At 36.3% G+C, this 27,908-nt stretch overlaps 1 protein-coding gene and 1 pseudogene across 1 annotated transcript in view; one reads left to right on the top strand and one right to left on the bottom strand.

Moving 5' to 3' along the window:
• LOC137390495 (caspase-6-like) overlaps nucleotides 1-27,908 on the top strand; it is a 528,030-nt gene that overhangs the window by 353,143 nt on the left and 146,979 nt on the right. The gene's annotated exons all lie outside the window — the stretch shown is intronic.
• Nucleotides 10,897-15,738, bottom strand: LOC137391276 (uncharacterized; annotated as a pseudogene).

The raw sequence follows: 27,908 nt of genomic DNA, 5'->3' as shown, positions 1-27,908 counted from the left end.
TTTAAATGGAAGCCTGTGTTTGTACAGAGAGACAACTGAAGTAAACTCCACAATTTATGACTCTACCAAACATTAGTACATAAATGACAACATTTACAGAACAAAATAACGCAGCAGGATGATATGTTAATAATTATGTATTCACAACAGAAAAATTGGCATTCATAACAAAAACAGACCAAGGCTACTCAAACTCAGTTGGCACACTAACATAATTATAATACTAGAAACGGATGTAAGTCAAAGTATAAGATAACATTACAAAGACAAGATTAACCTTTGTGGTAAAAATGTGAAAGGGCAAGATAATTATTGGAAATAATATTATGGAGCAAATCTATGTGGTGCTTTGAGTGATTTGGAGTGTAGTAAAATATACCACCTCGCCATCAAGACATGATCTAGGCAGACCAAGAGAAAGGCTACTCAGATAAATCTAAGGCCCTCCAAGAACAATCAGCTGAGACGCCCATCAAATCAATGCATTCAAATCAATAGGCCAGTAAGCCCGATAAGCTAGTAGCAAGGACATGGAATAATTTATTAGTCATTTTCAGAAAATACCGAGGCCAATCAATAGACAGAAGCCAACTCATTACTTTGTCGAAGCAAAGCCATAAAAATAAATCTGAGAAATGTTGCCATTTGAAAAAGGTGGAAGCTGTTTCTATTGTGCTTCGAGCCAAGTTTAGACTCTCTCTAAAACAAACTTAGTCATAGCTAAGCACCCTGCAGAAAAACTGCCAGACTTCTCTCTAATAGCGTGTATCAACGTACAACAACGAGTCCTTGTGACTTATGGTGACTTGCCTGATTTGTACGAGATGAGCATGGCAAAAGAAGTGTTCTGCAGCATGCTGAACAACCACCTTTGCAACAAACCTCGTTGGCAGTGCTCAACTTAATGCTTGCTCATGCAGTGCATGCTTTCACTGATTTTTTTTCAAGGTAAAATAAGATAATGACAGCGCCTCTAGGCCTGAATTGTAAAAAAAGGAATTGTTGAACAACTAGCGAGTGATTGCTAAATACAAGGCTACTAGCCAGCTCACCCAATTGATGCAGCAGTTGATGAAGCAAGTGCAGCAGCTGTGTATCTAGCACGGTGCTACCAAGAAACTGACTTCCCCTTTAAGACTCTTCTCTGATGTTGGTGTGAACTAAAACGCCACATACAGTAGGGCTGTTCCAGTAAGAAAGGATGGGCAGTAAAAATGACTAGAAATGTAGGAGTAGGGCTGAATATTGTTTATACCAAAGCCTCTACAACTCGTCAACCCGACAAAATACAAATTGGTTGGCTGAATGAGAACTAAGGGAAAGTATGAACTGCCTTGCAGGCATCATGGCAGAATTTTGTAGCAGTTTCAAAGATTGCCCAGTGGGTGGGGGAGCCAACCAATCCGATCGTTGGCAAAAACTCAAAAGAAAGGGGTGTAGAATCCCTGTTGGAAAAGTATAAGTGAAAATTAGCGTTAAACACCCCTTCCAGCTTCTGAAAATAGAAGGTCTTACCTTTACAGTTGACATTGGCCACAGCCAGTTCCTAAAGGCTGATGGAGTGCGTCCTCCGGGACATCCAGTGGCAACGAAATTGCTCAACTATGAAAATATCACCATCATTTCTATAGACTTGTATACGCATCTCCAACACTTGGAAGAAGTTTTTTTGGGGCCGATAAAAGCAGGGTTGACCCTTTTTGTGCCATTTTCACATTTTTGCACAAACACTTATGTGACCCGAGTGAACTTTTCACATTGCTGGAAATCTGCAGAGGCTCAGAGTCCATAAAACCTATGACCATTGAATAATCATAATATTTTTACAACAGACCTACCAACCTAATATTTTACAAGAAAAATATTTTTTAGATTGCCTATGAAGTAGCTTTAAACGGTTAAGGTCAGCAATTATTTAATAGTGGTAAAGGAAATGGATACCGGTAAAATATATTCTAAAGGTCTTTTGAATATTTATCAACACCTTTCAAACTTTGTGACAACTTTCTTAATCTACATGTAAGTTCCATCATACTATAAATCTTTATGTATACATAATATATTAAAATACTATGATATAATACGAACAGTAGTTGGTAATCGCTTATCTCACCAACAGAATGAAATGTCTTGCAAAAGTCAATTATCCGAAATCTTCTACTTCTATGAACACGACCACCAGTTTTGTATACTGTTTTTGTCTAACATTGTTACAATTTCTATTAGTCATTCATTTTACATAGATTTTGTTGTTGATATTTATGTCAAATATGATACATATCTATTTGTTAGCCGACCTTACATTTTAGGGCTATTCTTGCAGTTGCTGCCATAGTCATATCACATTATGTAACTCAGCTTTTTTTATTGTAGCTTTTCCAAACTGTTGGTAACTTACCTAAAAAGCAATTGTCCAACTGTACAAACACTAAAACCTAAAAAAGATCAATAATTGCATACTAGTAGTCTAAATAAAAGTTTATTCAAATCCTTCAAAGCAAGTCTCATCATCCCTATTGATATCCCCAAACAGTTTAGTGCATCTCCATGACCCAAGTATCGGTTATCTCTTCATAAAACTCATTATTGCTCTCAGGTTGATCATCATCTTCAAAATCACTGTTTGCTTCTTGAATATAACTACTTCATGTCATATAAAACTATAATGCACACCTGTAAGGGAAGCTTCTTTATTCTTCACAAGAAAGTCAAGCAATGAATAAATACATTGAGTGTTTAGTCCCCAGAGAATATAAATTTTATCTCAATGTATATACATAAATACATGAATTAAAATGTGTGTGCATACAAATGACAAGCATGTAGAGAGCCAACTGTGAAGGCAGACTCATTTTATTTGCTTCTTTTCACGTTAAGCTCCGCCTCCTGCTTATCAATTCTCGACATCTTTCTTTGCGCCGTAAATCTTTTATGTGACTCGGCTTATATGTTTAAACCATAATGTGGTTGATTAGGCTGATCCAAGTATAGCCGAAGTAACTGAACTGACTCATTTTTCCATGAAAACTGAGATAATCCTCGCAACGCAATTTGATTCTGGTAGCCAGCTGGCTATCACGCAATTGCTTGGCTTATAATACCTGTCACTACTTCTTGACCTCCTAGCCAGAACGTTTGGTGTTAGGGCCTGGCTGGCTGACACTACCCACCATCTATCTCTGTCATTACCCTACACACTTCCAAAAGGATTTCACTATTATAATCAATTCTAACTGATGTGATGCATCAACCACCTACTCATGATAAAGCTGTCATTTTGCTCTCTTATGTAAAGTTCTTGTTTCTATTGAAAATAATTCACAATCAACTCTCCTCTCTTCACTTTGAACTAGCCGCTTGCTGTGCTAAATTTTGTTCATTATTATATCAATTAGAAGTTCAGCCAAGATATTGGTTGACCAGCTTCTCTCATACCTTCTCTCATTATCAGTTCCATGATCCATGAGGTGCCATCAGCTTCATCCAGAGACGCTGCCAACAGGCTCTGTGGTCCATATGTTGCATTTTCTGTTGCAGAACTTTTATGTCGGTCAACACATGTTTCGGTCAGACACTGCATTGGCTGTGACCTTAGCCACCTCTGCTCAAAAGTTAGGTGTGGTCAGAAGCTGGCTAACCCTTTTTTGTTATCAGTCTCTGAAGATCCGAAGGTCTATTTCCATAATATCAGACAGGGGTTCTGGCTGGCTCACCTAACACTGGGACACTGTTCTGAACGGGAATGGTAGTCTTCTCTGCAAGACATTGCTTATCTTTCCTGGCTTGTTAGTTTAGCTTACCCTTGAGTAGTCAGTAGGCTTTGGTTAGGAAAGAGTTACAAGTCGGCTTCTTTGGATTGAGTCTGCAACACCCGCTCCGCTAGTTACATTGGGGTCGATTCTTGTGGTACCGACCATCTTTATGCCAACTACAATCGTGTTTCTACATCTAGCTACATCTAGCTCTTCGAAATGCGTTGTCACATGCCAGGACACAAAAAATGCTGTAGTGCTGGATAATGTGGTTTTAGCCCATTTGGCCCACCCATAGTTAGAGTTGAAACAACAATCACACATAATTACCTTTAGTGTAGTTGTTACATTTCCAGGAATTTTGTGAAATGTATTGCTACATCTGTGCAATCTTGTTTGCCAGTTTAATAGAAGCCTGCCAAGTCTAGCTTGATAAATCTCAAGACTAGTTCAGACCAGCTTGATCTTCAGTGTATTTGGGCATGAGCTGTCAGCAAAAGACCGTCGTGTCCAGATTATTTTGTTGCTGGCGCAGTCTCGGATTTGACAGGTGTCTTTTTTGGCTTGCTGCTTTGTCTCACCAGCCGGCTCGAGTTGTCGAGTTGTGAGAGGAATCTGTGTTGGCTTCTACAGCGTTCACGACAAATAGACTAGCCAGCTCTACCGTTCACAGCCATTGAAAACTTTTTTTATCTCCAGTAGTGCCGATTTAGCTAAAGAGGGTGAACCTGCTTGTTTAGTCTCATTCAACCCAAACCTTTACCCCTAGTATGGTATGATGTTTTGAGTCGGTCTTAGCCGGTGGTTGAATCCTGGCTAGAAGTGGGTCCATGAAAACACAACGTGTTTCTCACACAAAAATTAGTAATGTTGTGCTAATCCAGTCTGTACAAGCATTTACATCTTCGGTCTCTATCTCTTTCACTGGTGGCTCATTGCCCTATTCAAGTCAGCTGAGCTGTCTATTCATACACACCATCAGATTATTTTAGTTTGGGAGGCCATCTAACCACTTATTTTCTGCTGACGTTGGTGGTCTCAGATTGCTTAGCATATCCTCACACAAATTGCTAAACTTACGCTGCTGCTGATCATCTATCTAATCACAGTCAGAAATTTATGTATCATGAATTGTGTCGCGTTGCACTGAAGTGGTACTAGTCCATGATCGAAACCATTTTCCGAAGGATGAATATTTGTCTCGGCGCCTTCTAGACGTCATTGTAGCACCCTACTCAAATGGAATAAGATGGACTCGTACAATATTTAGGTTTGCTCAACTTTCACAGCATTCTGGCTGACCATGGAACTGTGCTGTATTGGAGCTGGTGCTGGCTTTTCTCGGCTTGCAAGCTGGGCCGGTAGTTCTAAAGCTTTGTAGCGTTATTGGAATTGGTGCCAGTTTTTCTCACTGTGTTCCTGGTCCAAGAAACTACTTCAAACTGTCACTCATTTCTGTTTTTGGAACTGCAAATTTTGATTTGGTCTGGCTAAAGTCTCAAGTCTTTTTGAGCCTGTCTGGCTACCATCACGTTTTGGTTCCTCCATAGTAGTACTGTAGCCAGCGCTCGATCCAACTCATACGACAGGCATGGTTAGGCTTTTGCTGGGCTTCGTTCTGTATAAAAAACTTGCTTTGTTACTATGCCAGATATGTAGGGTCCTATAAAAAATCAGGTTTTTGCACTATGGTTGTAAGAATGTCATCTATCCTTGTTTGTAATCTAAAAGTAGTTATGGCTGGTATAGAATATGGCACCTCTTGATTTACAGTTAGATCTTTATAATTACCTAACAAAGCATCTGGTGTGTCTACTCCTGCTTCTTTTCTACATTTCTGCCACATATTCATGTGCCAGGCGGACTTTGTGAATAGGGTTGACACTGCAGCTAATCTAGAAATTGTAATTCATCTCCTACAGGAGGATGTTTTTTTTTGTTTTCTCTTGGGCTTATCATCGCCCTTTTTGGTACACTCTCATCAACTAGATAGGCAACACATCTCATTTCTTTTGGCCTCAGTTTATTAGTAGCTGCCTGAGCAAATCGCCAGATTTCTATTAGGTATTACGCTCTACTATTAAATCACCTGAGAGTGATACAGGGTATTTTATTTATTTACACACCACAGTTGGCACATCTCTGCCAATAATTTACTATTAAATTATGTCTCATGTTTCTGTAGACCTGTTCAGGCAAACCCATGTAGCAGAACACCTGCTTATCTAAGGTGCCATCTACTATCACTACAATGGCTTCAAGAAGAGCCAGCACATTTTGTTAGTGGTCGTAGTGTTTGGTTAGAAAAAGGGTTCATTTATTAGCTTTCTATCTCTTTATAGAAGTCCACAGAAGTCCACTTTATAGAAGTTATAGAAGTCCACAGCTACTTTCCACAATGACCAGCTGGTGTACAGCCTCTGCCTCCCTCTGGCGTTCTAAGCATCACAGTTTGGTACTATGGGCAACCCCTGACCAGCCCCCTTACCACTTCTTTCAGATATAGCCGGAACAAAGTCAAACGAAGCTGACAGGTCCTCCTACATGTCACATAGTAGGCAATAGCACACGCTTGCCAAATGGTAGTTTAGACAACAGCCAAACAGAAAATAGAGCACTTTCTGGATTGCTGAATGGGATATATCTAGGGATCTTACCTATCTTATCTACGGATACATCTATCTGATTTTAAGGGATTCATGGACATTGTGATGCATCCGAAGCTTCCCTTTTTAAAGTTCTAACTGCTTCTGGGTCAGTTCATCATTATTTGAAAGCACCTGGTAGATTTTACCATGAATGTGTCAATAGATTCCTTGTCATTTACTCATTGGTTTGGCTTGGGTCAATTTTTCAAGGCAGTGAGAAGACCCATCTGACCAACTTTTGTGATTGGTAGTATGCAAACTTTATATACTGTCAATCAGGTTTGATGAGTTAGAGAGTTCATTCAGTTGTACATTGTACTGCTGTTCTAGACTTATACCTTAAACCAGGGACTGTATCAATGATATAATAACACAGTATGTAATACGCAGGATATTTTAAGATATATTAACTACATTGATAAGTACATACAAATCAGGGCAAAATAAACTAGAATTTATATACTGTTGATAAATATTATGGTGTTATAACATTAAGCATCTAGATAAACATCACACACAATTAATAAATGTGAATGAGATCACAACTTCTAATATAAAGTAACAGTCAATAAGAGGAACATGAGTCTTAATCATATTACATCAACATCCCCTTTCTCATGATATCAGTTGTTGGAGAGATTTTATTGACAAAACTATTTAAATCTAATGTCATTGCTTCCAAAATTCACGGTTTTAATCTATCACATTGTTTTAAACATCTGATGAACTCTGCTGATTTGTGAGGTTCATTGAAGTGGTGTTGACTCATAAATGGTGAGGCGTTCAGTTCAACCAATGGCTGTGTAGGCTCTAGTACTTTTTCAATGTATTGAGGGTTGTGAGTGATCTATGGCACAGCTTTTGTGATACATGTAGGCTGAGTTTCAGGTCTTGGAAGTATATCATATCTGCTTGTCTGTATATTGTTACCACTGTTTTCATTCAACACTGGGTAAGTTCTGTGAGACAGTTTTTCTATCACCTTACCTTTTGCCCATTGATTATTTATCTAAATTAGGCTGTTATTTAGAACAGGCCTGCTAAGTGATATAGGCTGTAGATATCTGGGAAACTGATCATATTTTGTTTGAGTCTCAAGCCTTTTTGATTTTTCTCCAGTAAGCTCAGTAAATTTGAAGATTTGCCATGAGTTTCTCCTGTAGGAAGTACAGACCAGGTAGACCGGCAAAATATGTTTTTAAAGGTGAATTAAGAAGATGTTCCAGCTGTGGAGGTGTTACTGCATTCTAACAGAAACAGAAAAAGACCATTTGAGTGCTTCAGAATTCATTTGAGGAATCTTGACAGTACATTTTATTATTTGATTTGGCTTTCTTGGAGAAGTGGTAATAGGGTTAAAACCCAATTTGTTACAAAAACTATGTAAGCTCGGATGCAGTTAACTGCAGTCCATTATCAGACTGAGCTGTGATTATTATTTCTAGGATTTATAGTCTAACAAGTGTTTTTTTGCATATACCAATGACTTATTTGGCGAGGTTCCCTTCAGCTTTTCATTCGCTAAGTAGTCAGTAAGGGGGTCGACTATGAGTACACAGTCTCTGGTTTTTGGTAGGTGATCGAATCCATTCCAACTTTTTTCAGAGAGCGGCTGTAGTTTCATGATTTTGTTTACCTTATTGTTATTGGTTTGATGCATCCATGGCACTTCTGACACATTGTTTTGTGTTGTTTTATGTCTCCACACATCGATGGCCAATATACACAAGACCTAGGACTACTGATGGCAGCAACTCCTTGATGATTAAGAAGTGACTCTCACAGTATCTCTGTTTGGTATGTCTGAGGAACAAAAGGCAAGGATCCTTAATAAACTACGTAATATTCTACATCTAACTCATCAAGGGGTGATAGTAAGACTTTATATTATCATCCAAGTGCTAGTGAGATGTTGGCTATCTTGTGGTGATAAGTAGGTTAACTTTTCCACTCCGCATTTCCAAAGTAGCTTGTTTTATCTGCTGATATGTTTGTGCAGAAGCCAAAACACCTTATTGACGATAACAGGAGTTGACATAAAATATAATTTGTTATAGATACTTGAAAGACCTCTTTTTCGGGAATTTCCTTACTGCACGGTCAGTCTACTGGACATTTTGATAGCATGTCTGCTGTAATCCTTTCAGCTCATGACTTGTAAATTATCTAGGATAGATAGCGCTGTCAAAATAACAGCATGGACTGCAACTTTCGAGATGCCTTTAGAAGATATTTGCCTAATATTGTAACCGAAGGTTGATGATTTGTTGGAATAGCTGCATCAAGGTTCCCAAATACATATTGATCTAATATCTGCCATAATTCAACCTCAATCTTTATCTAAATCTTGCCAGTAGCTTCTATCCGATATGGGCATGGTTATTTTCGATATCAGTAAGACTCCATGACACAAGCGCTATTAGTTTGTCGTCTTGAAAGAGTGCACTTTTTAGCCCATGGATGCTGGCATCAGTTTGTACAGTCACTCGTTTATTCACCCCAAAATACTGTAGTGTTGAGCCTGGTGTGGTCAGTTGTTTTGGCCTGCCAGAAGCTTTTTCTTGAACAGTTTTTTTACAAAGAACCTTTATCCACCAGACTCAGTAGTCATCATAGTTGTTCTGATTCTGGCAAACAGTAGGGATCAAGGTTAGAGAAATAATTCGTATGACCGAGAAATCTTCCAACAGCCTCAGCAATTTTTGGAGTTGCCATGCCCATAATGGCACTTTCATTGTATGAATCCTTTTTGATATGGGTGTTTTTCAATAAGTGTGCGTGTGTGTGCGTGCATGCGTACGTACATGCGTGCGTGCGTGCGCGTGTGTGTGTGAGTGAGTGAGAGTGAGTCTGAATGTGTGTGTGGGAGTGTGTGTGTATGTGTGTGCGAGTATGCGTGTGTGAGGATGTACGTATACTTGTGCGTGTGTGTGTGCTTGTGCGTGCATGTGTGTGTGTGTGAGTGTGTGTGTGCGTGTGTGCATGTGTGCGTGTGAGTGTGTGTGCAAGTGTGCATGTGTGTTTAGCTCATCCATTAGTAAAAATATAACATTAATGAAGATGATGCATTTATACCTTAAATTTTTATTGTGATACTTGTATAATCTTTGGAATTATGCTTGTTTAGGTGTTTGCTTCATTGCGTTTTTTTTTAAGTTTTAAGGCATAAAATTTTGGGGATTCTTTTAAAATGGCTGCTCTCCTCAAATTTTACTCACATGTTGAACCAATAACCCTTATAAGATTTTTGTTAAGTGAAGGAGTCAAACCAAGTGAAATTAATCGGAGAATGGAAGCTTAATATAATTCATATTGCTAGAAACAAAACAAGTTTTTTAACAGCCTAATAGTTTTGAGAAACCAAAAGATTATTGTGAGGACAAATCAAGGTCAGGTAGGCCAAAAGAGAGAGCTTCATCAGCAAATTGGGAGCCTTGAACGATCTCGTCAGAGAATAATTTGGAGTTTAGTAACGAAATATGCTGAACCATTTAGCCGCTCCATTGAAACAATAAAATATATTCTTCAAAGGAATATTGAGTACTCAAAAGTGGGCTGCAGGTGAGTACCTAACATGGTCAATGATGCTGCCATAGCTAACCAATTGGAATTTTTAGGAAAAGTCTAAACGAAGTAAAAAGAAACTGAGGTTGTTTTTGAAACAAACTTGGGATTTTTGTCGCGATTTTGATGGTACGCTATTAGCCAGAGTCATAGTAGCGGTCAATGAGATTGAAACACTCATTATTTCCTGTAAAAAATGTTCACAGAAGCACAGAAAAACGTCAAAAGGTAATGTTGACAGTGGTTTAGGATGTGAGAGGCACCATTGCAGTAAGCATTTTTGGGCAGGAAGCAGTAATGTTTCTGCCAGCTTCTACACCGAGTTTAAAAGGACATTAATACCAAAATGTATATTGGGCCAGTTAGCATCCCTATATTTCTTTGTCTTGGCTAACTGTTGTACTTGTAGAAAATGGCTGTTTTCATTTCATAAGCCCATTTGCTCTCATTTTCTACACTACAAGTTCTGGTTAGTTTACCAAGACTTGTTTTTCAGGCCGAGTGTACAAGGTGGAAGACATCATGTAAGACAAAAATGTTGCATGTGCTAATTGTATTGATGATTTTACACGCAAGCTTTACCTTGCAAAAACATTCACTGTTTGTCAAAGCTCACTTCTACACTATAATTTCTTATTGCCCATTGATGTTTTTTTGTAAAGTATTTCTTTGATGTTTTTTATAGTTTTAATTATTGATTATATTTATTTAATTATATATCTGACTTTTGCTGTGGAATTATAGACATATAGTTAGTTTGTAAGAGAGATCGGTTGGGTAAATTGGATTAAGTTTCAGAGTAGTCATTCCTGGTTAACAAAATATCACATAATTCAGCTAAAGCAAGCAATATGTGTATCAGCTGTGAAACTACAGAACACATAAGTTGACTTGAATGTTGACACTTAGTTTATAATTTTCCAAAAAATGTGTCAAATTAAGTGATATATTAGTGGTACACGATACTTGAAAAACATTTTGCATTTTGTTGAATCGCAGGTACAAGGCTTCTAGAATATTCTCTCAGACTGTACTTTAATAAAAAATCAACACAGTACATTACCAAAAGTATTATTTATATTGTTATATTTTGGCTTTGGAAAATATTACATGCATAAACTATTTCCATCGTTTGTTACAAGTCATTACATGGGTAAATAATTTTGGATTAAATGAAAACATTAATATTGGGAAGGAATATTTGGAGTTTCAGATTACATGGTTGTTGGTATAATTAATATTCATAAAAAGTTATATAATCAGCTAACAAAGTTAAGGAAACAATTAGTCAGTAAAGTTACACTGTGACTATTTAATTTAGTTAGCTCATAAACTCAGTGCACATGAAGAATGCTATTTAGAGCAGACAACACAAGCTAATTCTGCATCCTGAATATAAGGTGGGCAGTATCCAAGGTGGCTGCAGCTTCCTTGAACAAAATAAAACAGCGCTCCATCTGTATTGGCATGTAGTCCAGTTAAGGCTTCTGGTTCTTTGTCCATACAAACATAGTTGTACGCTCTTTTGTGGCTGTGGTGTCCTGACATCAGATATCCTTCGTACTCCTAAACCAAAATGAGCTCAGTTTTTATATTTAATTATTGCTCACATTCCTATATTTACTAACTTAATTATTTATGCATATTTATCTTATTGCAATTATTGGTTTAATTCTTTTCTTATTTCTATCTTCTCATTAAATTGGCAGGTATGCAGTTATGTTTGTGATGTAAATGAGAAATCAACTTCTTTTTTATCATGTAACTATGATGATAATAGCATTTAAGACACAAAACTTTGTGTCAAACTGAGCATACAAGAAAACTTGCTGCAAAAAGCCGCATGGTGTTACTCTATAATGTGTATAAAACTAGCAAATTAATTACTTTCTTGCTAATATGGATAGTAGGGCTTACCGGTATATGTAATAGGACACTGAAACTAACCTAATGTATGAAACAAAATTGTCATTTTGAAAATGTATTTTATAATATCAGTGAATATGCAAGATCAGTTTACATAAGATTATATATGATAATTCACCTTATTCCAAGATGATGGGCAAGTTCTTTGAGCAGGTATCATAATAGTTGTAGACCTGCTAGGAAGGTAGCATCTGGATCAGGGTACATTCTGGTCATGCATACGACTGGGAAATATATTAGAGTCGGTCTGGTACTCTGCTACATATATGTAATTACCCTGATCACCAGCTAAATATGAGTTATACTCTGGCTCTGATGGGAGACATGTATAGACAGATGAGCCTCCTTCATGACCTGTAGGATATATCAAGAACATCAGAACATCAAGAACACCGGAACATCGGAACATCGGAATTTCGGAGCATCGGAACATCGGAACATCGGAACATGGGAACATGGGAACATGGGAACATCGGAGCATCGGAGCATCGGAGCATCGGAGCATCGGAGCATCGGAGCATCGGGGCATCGGGGCATCGGGGCATCGGGGCATCGGGGCATCGGGGCATCGGGGCATCGGGGCATCGGGGCATCGGGGCATCGGAGCATCGGAGAACCGGAACATCGGAGCATCGGAACATCGGAACATCGGAGCATCGGAGCATCGGAGCATCGGAGCATCGGAGCATCGGAGCATCGGAGCATCGGAGCATCGGAGCATCGGAGCATCGGAGCATCGGGGCATCGGGGCATCGGGGCATCGGGGCATCGGGGCATCGGGGCATCGGGGCATCGGGGCATCGGGACATCGGGGCATCGGGGAATCGGGGCATCGGGGCATCGGAACATCGGAACATCGGAGCATCGGAGCATCGGAGCATCGGAGCATCGGGGCATCGGGGCATCGGGGCATCGGGGCATCGGGGCATCGGGGCATCGGGGCATCGGGGCATCGGGGCATCGGGGCATCGGGGCATCGGGGCATCGGGGCATCGGGGCATCGGGGCATCGGGGCATCGGAGCATCGGAGCATCGGAGCATCGGAGCATCGGAACATCGGAGCATCGGAACATCGCAACATCATCAAACAACATATTCTAATGATGCTGCAAAATTATGATAATTTAAATGAATAGCAAGTCGCCTTATCTGCTTGGTAAAGTCAGCTGTAAGAAACTAGAATAAAGTAAATATTTATTGTAACCAACCTGTGTAGAGAAGCTCTGAAGAGTTACCACATGATTTCCTGCCCCATCTGATGTATGAGCTCCCTCCCCCAGAAGCTGGTTGTATATCAACTACAAAATGATCAAGTTCCACGTTGCAAAAGTTCCATTTTATATAAAAATAAGGTCTAGTTTTCAATTTTTCGTTATCACAGATCTAAGTCTCATACATTTCTGTTTAGCATCTAAATGTTTTGCACATAATGAGCAGTAAAGAATTTTCAAGTCTTTCATTATAAATCACCCATTAAATCTACCACGAGCAAACTTCCTGTTGCTTTCAGAATAACAGTTTTATTAACTTCCAGCTCCTCTTTATACCAAATCTTAAAAAAAATTTACAGCGTACTACAAAAGAGAAACTCTTCTAACCTGCTGAAGAAAGTCCTCTTCTCTCGTCATCTTCCTGCAGTTGTTGCTCAATTTCTTCCAACTTTCTGTTGTTGCTTTGGAGGAGGCTCAGCAACCCATGAGCAATTGTTTGGTTAAACTCTTGTAGGAGTTCGTCTGAAAATAATATTGGTGTTTCTTATCTCAACATAAGATAAAGCTTTGTAGTGCAATACTCATTTTTACTCTGTAAATAATTTACCCCAAACCAATATGGGCTGTTTTCCTTTTCATTGAATTGTAGCGTCTTTTTAAATGATGCTCAACTTGTTAAATATTGAAAACATACCATTATCAGAAGGCCTGGCAGATGGTCGCGCTACAACTGACTTGGTCTGGTTTACCAATTTTCCAACCCTCATACTCAGTCCAGCCAGATCTGACTCTTCACAATCTCTACCATCTCTACCGTCCCTACCATCTCTTCCTGGAGGTCCTCTTAAGTATGAAAGTTGTCCTGTTGGAAAAATATGTTACAATAGTTTTTGTTTCTTTTTCGATGCTGAAGTTTTTCAGAAAATTAAAATAATCTAAATGTGCTATGAGTAAAACCAAATAAAAACTTGAGTAAAAGTTTTAAAAACTTTCAGAATTGTCTAGTTGACATTTACGCAATACAGAACACCAGCATTGTGATAATAAAAGGATATATTTAAAGTTTCCAATGACTTTTTTTCTGCCTGTTCAAATTATTTTAATTAAACCTGTACATGCAAACACGTTCATAAGCAATCCTACTAATATCATCAACATTTATACATTTAATAACCATTGTATATCTAGCTCTGATTACACCTGTCATGACATCATCAAGTCTTAATCAATAGCAAGTCTTTATTTATTTAACACGTTTACTCCTCACTACTTTCAAAAAATATTTGTATTGAGGAGTTTTGCTCTCCTGACCAACGCTAATCTTAGTAGTAAGGGTAATAGTTTTGTTTAGGCTTTACAGTTAAACATGAGTTAAACTCTATTTTAATTTTTTATAGCTATCTAATATTTTGAGCAGATTAATGTTATACCAAATTTATCCAGCTCACAGGCCTGAATTAGTGGCATTTTATGATATATCGAGGTCATTTAATGATTCCTTTAATGCGCATCTCTATGATTCTTATCAATCAATTGAGAGTTACCTATTTATGTTAGTAGTGCATTGAGAAAACAATTCCCTTTTCATCATGGTACCATGAAAATAACAGTAATTAAATTGAAAAAACCATATATCCAGCGAAAAGCTGAGGAACTGAACAATTCCTCTGTAAAAGTACCGTTGTGTGCTGTTTTACATCTTCTAAAAAACTAGCAAACTAACAACTTTGTTATTAAGTCTATTGCTTTGATATAAAAACTGAATACCAAATATCTGTTAAAATGTTGCTTTGGTGATTGTCACATTATGGCTAATTTACCTGGTGATAATTGACTTAGTATGCCATCACTAACTCCCTCGTCTTCTGCTGATCTTTTGTGTATGGCTTGTTCGATATCAGTTGGAGACATCATTGACACCTACATATAAAGTTTTTTAATATCACAATCCTATGAACCTCTGCATCTGAAACAGATTCTCATCCAATAAGTGAACAGCTCAAATTCATTAATCTTTTTACTAAATTTTTTATCATTTGATGCGACATAATTTATATATTTTTTCCTCTATAAAACCAAGATTTATGTTAAAGAAGAATCCCTGCTAGGCACAAGTGCATGTTCTAAGTTCACTGTTCATATTATACACAACATGCTTTGAACATAAACCATAATCATATTGTATATTATATAGAGTTGCAAGTATTTAGTCATTTATATGTACATGTACCTGCACTTTGAGATATTCAAACATGTGTGACAAAACTACTTTTAAAATGAAAACAAACTCTCCTGTGACCATTCACTGGGTCACAACAAAATTAAAAATCATTAGGCTCTGCTGTACATTCCTACTTGTATCAGTTCAGAATACATTATTGTAACATTGACCATTATTTACGTCACCTGTAGTAATTTAATGTACATGTACATATTTAATAACTTCTCACCTGTATTCCAGTTCTTTCTAGCTGATCTAGCCTACTGGTTAAATGATCAACATCCTTCTGTAACAACTGGTAACTTATTTGAGAGTAGACCGAGACAACCAGAGCAGATGCTGCTATAACAGCAGTCAATAGCTGGATGACATCATTACGCTTCTGTTGCTTGACTACATAGCCTTTTTCCATTATGTACTCTAAAATTTGTATACAAAGGTTTAAAGATACAAAACTTATAGATCAAAGATCTCAAAATATGATTTTTACTCAGATCAGTGCATTTAATGCTCACCATCCTATGTGTGAAACTTTAATCATAATATTATGATAACATAACAATAATAGTAATAAGGCATACCAGACAAGCGAGTTCTTTTATGAGAATTTATTACGAAATTTCCCTTTGATGCTTATAACCAAAACTGCTTTCTTGAAAGTAAATTTTATAATTGTAAAATTATTTAACTAAAGAAGTTTAATTTTCAAATTAAACTGAACAATTAAATATATTAATGTTGATGATGAATAAAAATGCCATTATAGAACTGTATGCTAAGGGAGCCTTTTTTGTTTTCATTGTTTTGGTATTAAGAATCCTATTGGATGTTTCTCCATTTGTATCGGCGCAAAATACGTTCTGACAATTTGTGGTAAAACCAAATTCATACCAAAAAATATTTTTGTAAGTGAAAAATCAAAATGTTTTCTGAAAATATTTGTGTATATGTTTTCGAGTTCAACGTTCAGCCCTAATAAGCAGAATCGAAGTCTAGTTGTATATGTGATACACTTGCCTTAGACAGCAGCACCTTCTGGTTGCTGATATTCATGTCTAGCTGCTTTTATACTTTGGTAGAGCATCAGCATCCATTTATGGAAAATGGGTCAAGTAATATGCTTTTACATCTTTGTCCGAGTGAAATACTACATCATTCACATTTCACTGTTTTACCCATTTCACTAGCAAAGGCATTCAATCATTTCTGACAGCTGTCTACCCTAGATCATCTGCAAAAGTCATTAAGATAGAAAGTTAAATTTTGGTCTGTAAACACTCAATTTCATCAAAAAATGTCCAATGTGGAGCACACAATGTCAGTGCTTCCACCATCCGCTTATACCAGCTATTTTTAAACTAATGTTAGGGGTTTTTTTTCAAGTATACTCTGATGTGTATTGAATGTTAGCTAATTTTTTGTTTAATATTGGCAACACAGATAATAAACAAAATTTATCTTAGGATAGACCCTATTGTCTGCTGAAGAGCACTGGTGTTAACTGAGTTCAACATATGTCATTGATTTATACTTGAACATGGCTGTAAAGTTCTTGAAAGTTATAAGTATTTAGTAACACTCAGTACTCCATTAATTGCTTGATCATTGGTGCCGCAATATATTTTCACTTGTGTATGTTTGTAGTATCATTTAGATAATGACATTGACAGAAAACATTATTTTATGACAAACGGTGAGAAATTTGTTTACTTTTACACAAATGTCTGTTTTAAAAAAAGCTTTAGTTTTCAAGTGTAAAGATAGGGGAATTTGGAGTATGTCAAGTTATGAAGTAGAATGGGATAAAGCAATATTTTGTATATAGGACAATGGTAGCAAATCCTAATTAACACAGAGAGAATACCGGTGACCTATGCTAACTAAATGTAAAGGTCATATTTTATTTTTTCAAGATTAGAAAATTTGTAAAAGATTTTCATTTTTTTTCAATTTTTTTGCAAAAACCGAAGGTCATGTGACTAGTTACTAAATCACAAATTATCTGTTTTAAAACCAGTAACAACTTTTAAAACCTTTTCAGTGTTTAAGCCTCAGATGGCATAGAAATTAAAAATGATTCATTTATTCACCTTCTTTTTACACATAAACTTTATAGGCTAAGAGAATTGGGTAAAATAAGATACTTTGTATCCCGTTTTACCCAAAGCTATCCCAATTTTACCTCAAGCTGTGAAACTTCATCATTTCATTACACTTTCTAGCTTTTTAGGTGTCAAATTGCTACGAGATTATGTAAGAAAAACCAACAGGCAGTCATGGGATAAAGATTCTATGCTTAAAGCAATAGCTGAAGTAAAGGAAGATGAATGTGGATACCTGGGTGCCGTAAAGAAGTATGGTGTACCAAAAAAGTACATTAGAGCCCCGGTCTAAGAATGACAACAAACCATTCCAAGAAAATAGGTAAGGACTGGGCAGTAGACCAACTACATTTACAATTAATCAAGAGGCTGAGCTTGCAGCATATGTAAAGTCTATGGATGGTCTATGGAAGTTGTATGGTCTAACTACAACTGGGCTGCTTAGTTTGGCAAATCAATGTGCTGGGAGCAATAACATTCAGCATCCATTCCACAATGAGTCAGAACATTCTGGTTGGGATCAGATGAGAAGTTTCATGAGTAGTCATAAATTGTCACTGAGAAGCCCCAAGGCTACCTCCACAGCACGAGCTCGAGGGTTCAACAGGCGATCTGTATCCTCATCTTTCGACCTCCTGCAGAGTATTAAGGAAGCTACAAAATTTCCAGCAAGTAGGATATTTTACACGGATGAGATAGGTGTTACTAAATTGCAAGCCAAAACATCAAACGTGGTTTCTCTTTGCAGAAAAATCCAGGTTGGCCCTCTGAAATCTGCTAAATGAGGTACCTTGAGCACTAAATTAATGTGCATGAATGCTGTTAGAATGTTTGTCTTTTCCATGCTAATTTGTTCTCGAGTCTGCATAAAGCTCTATTTCAAGTTAGAGGCCCACCAGATTCCCTCTGTGTCACACATCCTTCTGCATAGATTTCCAATTCAAATGTTTGAAATATGGTTTGAACAATTTCTCAAGCAAACTGGGTCTACCCGAAACAACCCAGGTCTGCTGACCCTTGATGGCCACAAAAAACCACAAACAGAATCTTACTGTAATACAAAACGCAGTGAAGTTACTATACTTTGCTTGCCACCACACCATAGCCACTGCATGCAGCTCCTGGAGGTGTTTATGATGTGTTCACGCAGCACCTCCTAAGACAAGGAAGTTGAGGTATGACTATGTAATAATCAAAGATATGAAGTGACGTTAGACGAAGTAGCAACTTTATTGGGTAAGGCCTATGTCAAAGCTTCAGTTCCAGCAGATGCCACAAGTGAATTTAGGAGGAGTGTGATTCTCCCAACAGATAGTGAGGTATTCACTGATGAAATGCTTGAGAGAGCAGCGTCTACTGACAATACAGAAGCGTGCAATATCTATAAGTGGGTAATTCTAATCCTTCACCTTTTCTAAGCAAATCATCAACATCTGCATGAACTTCTGGACACGCATGTTTTCATTAACATTTCAAAGAAATAGCACTTTTTTCTAAGAAATCAACTGATACATTCACAAAACTTAACACTAACAGAGGAATACTTACTAATGAAGCAAATTTGGCTCATTTGGCAGAAAAACACTTGAAAGCGGCTAAATAAAATCTAAAAGAAACAAACTAAAGAGGCCAGAATAGAAAAGACTCCTACACCATTAAGTAGCAACAACATTGACGGAGACGTTAGCTGTCTACACTGCAATGATTCCCACTGGATAGGTACCGTTGACCGTAGATGGGTGAAATGCAGGCATTGCAGTAGCTGGGCTCACGAGCTCTTTGCTGGCCTCAATGATGACGATGATGACTCAATGTGTGGGCTATGCATATAATTGGGTTCATAATTCATTTTCTTTAAAGCTACGTAATTTACCATACTGTTTTTAAATTATTATAATGAATTAATACCTAATAAAAGCATTATTTTGAATCAACCTAACGATCCTACTGATATTAGCGTAGCGCTCCATTTTACCCACACGGTTGGGGAAAAATGGGAAATTGGATTGATTTACAAACCACCAAAAGGTAATTATCATAATAAACAGCTGCAATGGCGCTTTGAGTATATAAAATAGACATAGGCAAGCTTGTATTAAAATATATATTACTTCTCTCAGGAAATGAGAAAGGGAAAATTTCATGTGTTGATATTAAGTATCCCGTTAAACCTCCGCTTCCCTACTACATTTTGTTCTTTTAAAAGCCTATAAAGTCAAGAGTGACCATTGATATTTATGGAATCACCTGTAAGATCAGACTAAAATTGTTGCAGTAAGGTCTGCCCCTTTGTAGGCCATGGATGTTTGTGTATCACTAACCAGATCCATAAATCTGTTATTCTGTTTGGTACAAGAAATTCTTTGGTAAAACTTTGAGGAGTAATGATTATGACAGAAGTTTCAAGCACAGCCCTAGAAAGCCATCAGCAGATCTTGTCACTTCATGAATGCCTGAAATACAGATAATAGAAAGGTCAAGAATTTTAATAGAAGAAACACTTGTGAAAGAACTGGTCTAGCGGGAAAACATGAAATCATAGCTGATGTGTTGAAAATGATCCTGGTATAAAGATTAGGGCATGATTCACCAAATACTTTATGGAGGCGTTTTGCAATTCATCCTCCCAATGTATGCCAATAACAACTATTTAACATAGTACTCGTGTTTCTTATCTCTAGCAGTGCTATCACAGGCTATCACAAGTGACTCGACTTTAAAAACAAAAGCACTGATTGCCAAAAAGCTGACACTAATAGAGTAAACATCAGATACTCCCTTGTGAGATACGTAGACATGCAGGAGAACGTCATGCCTTTAAAAACACACAATTTAGCTACTCGATAAAGATTTAACAATTAAATGTACATATAATATTTTTTAAAATAATAAACCATTAATGATTACAGGAACTAATTCTCTTTTAAGGTGATAAAACAGATCAAAATCTATGGAAAATGATGCATGAAATATCTGCGCTAAATTGAAATCGTTACAGACTCTTGGAGATCTGTAGCATTTCTATATTAGATAACATCATAATTAATGACATCAACTCATTAAAGGAATGATTGAGTCTCTTGTTTTTTGGTTTAACAATAAAGCAAATAGTTTTTGCTGGATAAACATTGATTCAGTCACTTTATAAAAGTTCATAAAATACATGATGTTAGAGTTTATTTGCTTCTGTGATATTATAGTCAAAGCCAAACATATATGCCAGACTACATCATTGTGTGTCATAAAACATAATCGCCACATAAAAGTTGACACAAATTGTTACATGGCAACTCTATGACCATGTAAAACCTGAAGAAAATGGCCTAGCAAACGATATCGAACCAGCATATTCAGTATATTAGTAGTACTGACTTGTAATACTAACTTACTCTGTATGTAAGTATTGCTGACTTATAGAATTAACTTACTCCATATATTAGTAATACTGACCTTACAGCAAATATTAAAGCTGAAAGGAATGAGGTTACCACTTTATCACCAAATTTATACACAAGTATTTTACATACTCTGTATATTTATACTTTTGAACTCTACTGTTCTAATTTACAACACTTTCATAATCTGTTCTTGTAGGCTATCACTTGCTATATACAAACAACCAACTTGCTTTTAAAAGTTGATGACTGTTCACAGCACTCTACCCGATGTACCAACTTACCTCAATGTTTGCACTCCTGCTGAGTCATCTCATGATATAGTTAGTATTAAGGTATTGTGTTGAAACTGATCACCTTGACAACACGAGGTGGAATCTTTATATTTAAGGTTGTTTATTTCTGTCACCAGATGGCAGTATTTACATAATATACTGCAACATTGCACAATTATGGTTAATATAATTGCATGAGTTTTTTTAAATTCTTTACTTCATTCTACAAATCCAGAACCCAAACATTAATTCAATATCTCGATGACTATCAATGCCTGCTACAGCATTGTTGCCTATATTTAACCCAATCATTCACTTCTGCTACACACAGACATTTGCTCTCCTATGTATTTTATTCCTGCTCTTGCAGGTAGAACTAATCAATTAAAATGAACTTGAACTGTTACTTTTTTGAAGTCCAAAAAATAACTGAAATAAAAAGTTTAGTAGAGCCGCTCTAATGAATTCCCAGACCGACACTGAGCTGTTGTCAAAATGTTTTCCATTCATCTTCAGATGGGCTTTAGTTTCTCGAAATTTTATCTGTATATCTCTTTGTCGTTGTTTTTGTTTTTATGCTCCGATGCTCGTCCTTTGTCCTTGACATAGACCTCAGTTTCCTTTTTCATTCCTTCTAGTATTTGCATGTCTCCCCTGTAGGAGTCTGGGTTACACAGAGTCTGACCAATGTAATAATAAATAATTCTCATTTATCATATTATCTTAGCCTCGTGAGAAAGGTGTTAGCCACTAAACCTAGGCTAGCACAATCCCAACAGAGCTCGATCATTAAACCCTCACCCTCCCCCCATATGATAGCCGGCGCCTATCTTGAGGGGGTTTTGTATCATTGATTGAACACTGCTAGTAATGAATTTGATGGAGCTGAAGCGAGTTGACTAGTCTGTGGCGAGTGGAATGCGGCGAGTAGACTCGACTGGGGCAAGTTATTTAAGGGGAACTCAATATTCACTAAACTTATTTGATACATGGATGTTTTTATTTGTATACTTCTATTATTATCTTTTGGATAACTAGCATTGCTACATTAGCCTTTATCTTTGGAGTAATAAGGGAAACACGCTTGCTATGGAACATAATGTTTGTGGATTTAGAGCTATAACAGATTGGTTTTAAGTTCATAGGGTAATTGTTTGAGCAGCTACAGCCACTGTTTCCACATACAAACAACTTTATATAGCATAATTCATATCAATTATTGAGCTTTAGGTTACGACATTATAATATAACGCTATAAAACTAAAGTTGCTATTTAAGAGTTAAGCTATACTAGAAATTTTGCATTATATTGTTTTGGAAGAACCTTATAGTCAATGTCACAAAAGATTACTTTATTGCATTTACCATTTCTTAAAGTTATAAAAGTTTGCCTAACTATTTGCTGCTAGGGCATCTGCACAGCATAGTACCGGGTGTTTATTGGCACCAACTAGTCGGATCTCTCTATCTCTCTCATTTTTAAGCTAATAGAAATTGGCATTTGCTTAATTCATGTAATCTTTTAGTTTTTTATGTCACGCTTAATTTTTATTTAGTATTTTTTGGCAGCTGTGCTGACGACTACTAATGGCTTACTATTATATTACAGCTTTGATTACTATTATTAGCAGAATAAAGAGATTGTTTAGCACATATATTATGGTGTATCACCGATGATCTAAAGCCCCTTCCACAGGATAGGCAACACGTATCATAACACTGACAATGGATGGGTGAAATGCAAGCATTGCAGTAGCTGGTGAGGATGATGAGTTTATGCGTGGGCTATGCATATAATTGTGTTTATAATGCATTGTGTTTAAAGCTACGAAATTCACCGTATTATTTTCAAATTATTTGAATGAATAAAAAACTATAAAAAGCATTATTTTGAATCTTTCAAACGATTCCACTGATATTAGTATAGCGTTCCATTTTACCAACACTGTTGGGGTAAAACGGGAAATTGGATTGATTTGCAGAACACCATAAACTAATTATTATAATAAACAACTGCAATGACGCTTTGAGTATATAAAATAGACATAGACAAGCTTGTATTAAAATATATATTTCTTCTTTCAGGGTATGAGAAAGTGAAAATTCCATGTGTTGATATTAACTATCCCGTTAAACATCCGCTTCCCCTACGACTATTTGTTCTTCTAAAGGTCTTTAAAGTCAGGAGTGATCATCGATAACTATGGAATCACCTGCACGATCAGAGAACAATTGTTGCAGCAAAGTCTGCCCCTTTGTAGGCCCTGGATGATTGTGTATCACTAACCAGATCCATAAATCTGTTATTCTGTTTGGTACAAACATTTCTTTGGTAAAACTTTGAGGAATAATGATTAACTATGATAGAAGTTTCAATCACAGCCCTGGACAGCCATCAGCAGATTTTGTCACTTTATGAATGCCTGAAATACTGATATTAGCAAGCTCAAGAATTTTAATAGAAGAAACACTTGTGAAAGAACTAGTCTAGCAGAAAAACATGAAATCATAGCTGGTGTGTTGAAAATGATCTTGGTATAAATATTACGGCATGATTCACCAGATACTTTATGGAGGCGTTTTGTAATTCATCCTCCCAATGTATGCCAATAACAACTATTTAACATAGTACTCGTGTTTCTTATCTTTAGCGGTTTCATCACAGGCTATCACAAGTGACTCGACTTTAAAAACAAAAGCGCTGATTGCCAAAAAACTGACACTAATATAATCAGCAGCAGATACTTCCTTGTTTGATGCATAGACATGCAGGAGAACATCATGCTTTGTCAAGCACAATATTTAGCCCCTCATAAAAGATTTAACAATTAAATGTACGTATAATATTTTTTAAAGTAATAAACAATTAATGATTACAAGAAATAGTGAACTAATGAACTAATGCAACAAGAACTGTTCGAACGTAATAGAATAGACCAAAATCTATGGAAAATGATGCATGAAACAGCTGTGCAAAATTGAAATCGTTACAGACTCTCAGAGATCTGTAGCATTTCTATATTAGATAACATCATAATTAATTACATCAACTCATTAAAGGAATGATTGAGTCTCTTGTTTTTTGGTTTAAGAATAAAGCTAATAGTTTTTGCTGGATAAGCATTGATTCAGTCACTTTATAAAAGTTTTTAAAATGTATGATATTAGAGTGTATTTGCTTCTGTGATATTTTAGTTAAAGCCAAACAAATATGGCAGACTACATAGCCTTAATTAGAAAGCTTCTTTAGCATTTGTTTGTATCATTGTATGTCATAAAACATAATCACCACATAAATGTTGACACAAATTGTTACATGACAACTCTATGACCATGTAAAACCTGAGGAAAATGGCCTAGCAAACGATATCGAACCAGCGTATTCAGTATATCAGTAGTACTGACTTGTAATACTAACATACTCTCTATGTAAGTACTACTGACTTATAGAATTAACTTACTCTATATATTAGTAATACTGACCCTACGGCAAATATTAAACCTGAAAGGAATGATGTTACCAATTTATCACCAAATTTATACACAAGAACTTTACATACTTTGTATATTCATATTTTTGAATTCTACTGTTCTAATGTACAACACTTTCATAATCTGTTCTGGTAGACTATCACTCGCTATATACAAACAACTAACTTGCTTTTGACAATTGATGAATGTTCACAGCACTCTACTCGATGTACCAACTAACCTCAATGCTTGCACTCATGCTGAGTCATTTCATGATATGATTATTAGTGAGGTATTGTGTTGAAACTCATCACTTGTAGTTCTTGACTTTTACATCATGAGGTGGAATCTTTATATTTAAGGTTGTTTTTTTTTCTGTCACCAGGTGGCAGTATTTACAGAATATGCTGCAACATTTCACAATTATGGTTAATATAATTACATGAGTTTTTTTACATTCTTTACTTCAATTTACAAATCCAGAACCCAAAAAATTATTCAATATCTTGATAACTATCAATGCCTGCTACAACATTGTTGCCTTTATTTAACCCAATCATTCACTTCTGCTACAGATAGACATGCGCTCTGCTATGTAGTTTATTCCAGCTCTTGCAGGTATAGCTAATCAATCTAAAATGAACTTGAACTGTTACTTTTTTGAAGTCCAAAAAATACCTGAGATAAAAAGTTTAGTAGAGCCGCTCTAATGAATTCCCAGACCGACACTGACTTGGTGTCAAAATGTTTTCCATTCATCTTCAGATGGGCTTTAGTTTCTCGAAATTGTATCTGTATATCTCTCTGTCGTCGCTTTTGTTTTTCACGCACCGATGCTCGTTCTTTGTCCTTGACATAGACATCAGTTTCCTCTCTCAACCCTCCGAGTATTTGCATGTCTTCCCTATAGGAGTCTGGGTTACACAGAGTCTGACCAATGTAATAATAAATAATTCTTACATATCATCTTATCTTTGCGTCGTGAGAAAGGCGTTAGCCCCGAAACCCAGACTAGCACAATCCCAACCGAGCTCAATCATTAAACCCCATCCATATGATACCCGGCGTCGATCTTGAAGGGGTTTTATATCATTGATTGAACATTGCTAGTAATGACTTTGATGGAGCTGAGGCGAGTTGACTAGTCTGTGGCGAGTGGAATGCGGCGAGTAGACTCAACGGGGGCAAGTTATCTTGGGGGAACTCAGTATTTACTAAACCTACATTACTTGATACATGGATGTTTTTATTTGTATACTTCTATTATTATCTTTTGGATAACTAGCATCGCTACATTAGCCTTTATCTTTGGAGTAACAAGGGAGACGTGCTTGCTATGAAACAATGTTTTTGGATCCAGAGCTATAACAGCTTGGTTTTAAGTTCATAGTTTAATTGTTTGTTCAGCTACAGCCAATTTTCCTGCCTACAAAGAACTTTATAGAGCATAGTTCATATCATTTATTGAGCTTTAGGTTACGACGTTATATTATAATGCTATAAAACTAAAGTTGCTATTTAAGAGATAAGCTATACTAGAAATTTTGCATTAAATTGTTTCAGTAGAACCTTATAGTCGTTGTTACAAAAATTTCTGTTGGAGAACTTTTTAATGTATACTTATTGTATTTACCATTTCTTAAAGCTACCGTGTATAACAGTTTACTTAGCTATTTGCTGCTAGGGCATCTGCACAGCATAGTACCGGGTGTTTATTGGCACCAACTAGTTGGATCTCTCTTTCATTTTTAAGTTAAACGTAATGGGCGCCTGCTTAATTCATGTAATATTTTAGTTTTTTTATATCACGCTATTAAATACTGTCATTTAATTTTTATTTAGAATTTTTTTGGCCGTTGTGCTAACGATTACTAATGACTTACTATTATATTACAGCTTCGATTACTATTATTAGCAGAATAAAGAGATTGTATAGCAAATATATTATGGTGTATCACCGATGATATAAACCCCCCTCCTCCACAGGATAGGCAAAGGTTATCATATGGGTAGGGTTTAATAATTGGGCTCTGTTGGGATGAACCCAAACATGACAACAGAACAATAAAATATGCTGAATAAAGCCACTTATAAATTTACAAATATTATGAACAATAGCGGTTATTTTACTGATCTGTTGGTTTCATTTTGTGATCAAATAAATTTTGTTGCCCAATATTGTCACCATTATGATTAGTCACTTGCCATTCACAAACATTCGTGATATTAATAGTCGCCATCGTGAAATAGCCCAATTTCGGTTTTGGATTTAGATTTTGAGTATGAAAGCTACAATGTACAGCTTTACCTGCTAAACCATCTTATTGGCCAGTTTAAACAATGTGACAACCATAAATACTTTGTCATTTTACATTATGGGTAGCAAAATATTTATCAAAACCTAGGGAAAAAGTCGTTGTTCCAGTGATTTCGGGTAAATTATATTCAACTTTAGGCATAGACTACGACCTCTACTAGTTTCAAAATTGGTAAAATAGGTAATTTGAAATGTTTTATTTTTAATGGATCCTAGTATATTGCTAAAATTGAAGAGGAACAAACGAGAAATACGTGTTTGCTAGTTTGCTAGAAAACAGGTATTATCCGCGATTGAAACATATAGGCAATGAAAATCTAGACCCAAAAACCTAACAAGGCAACGCGACCACCCTGCGAGAACTGTGTTAGCGAAGAAAACCCAGGCTAGCACAATCCTAACAGAGCTTGATTCCTAAACCCCGCCCATATGATAGCTGTCGCCAATCCTGTTGGGGGGTTTATATCATTGCTTACATCAAGTTACAATACATGTGTGTTGTATGAAATAGTATTACATATATTATGGCAGATGTTGATACATTACAATATATAGTATTATAAGCGTTGTTATACTAATAGTGTAGCACATATTGAATAATTAAATTCTGTACTTTATATTACAAGTTTTATAAAAAAGTAAAATATTATATTATTTTAGACGAGTATAATCTTATGAATTTTTAATGTCTATTTTAGTAAATAAACATTTTGCTACCTCTATTTCAAGCATCTTGCAAGATTTAATATTGCACTATCTCACTACACATAAGGATATTGCTGATCAAGCAGAAAGTATTTAAAAAAATTAAAGTAAACAAAAATTAACTTATTATAAATTTTAAGTTATTCGCTGTTCAGCATGCTACAAACTTTGACAATAGCTTTATGTAAACTTGAAAAGATGCATAGCAGACAATTCATGTTAAAAGTATTTGGCATGACATCATTTCTTTACACATGCAAATAATGTAAGGAACTGAGGTAGTAAAATAGAATATGTCCTGTTTATTTTAATTAGACAGTA

Source organism: Watersipora subatra, chromosome 3 (genome assembly GCF_963576615.1).
Source record: "Watersipora subatra chromosome 3, tzWatSuba1.1, whole genome shotgun sequence".
Taxonomy (NCBI): domain Eukaryota; kingdom Metazoa; phylum Bryozoa; class Gymnolaemata; order Cheilostomatida; family Watersiporidae; genus Watersipora; species Watersipora subatra.
This window is presented reverse-complemented; position numbering and strand designations above follow the sequence as displayed.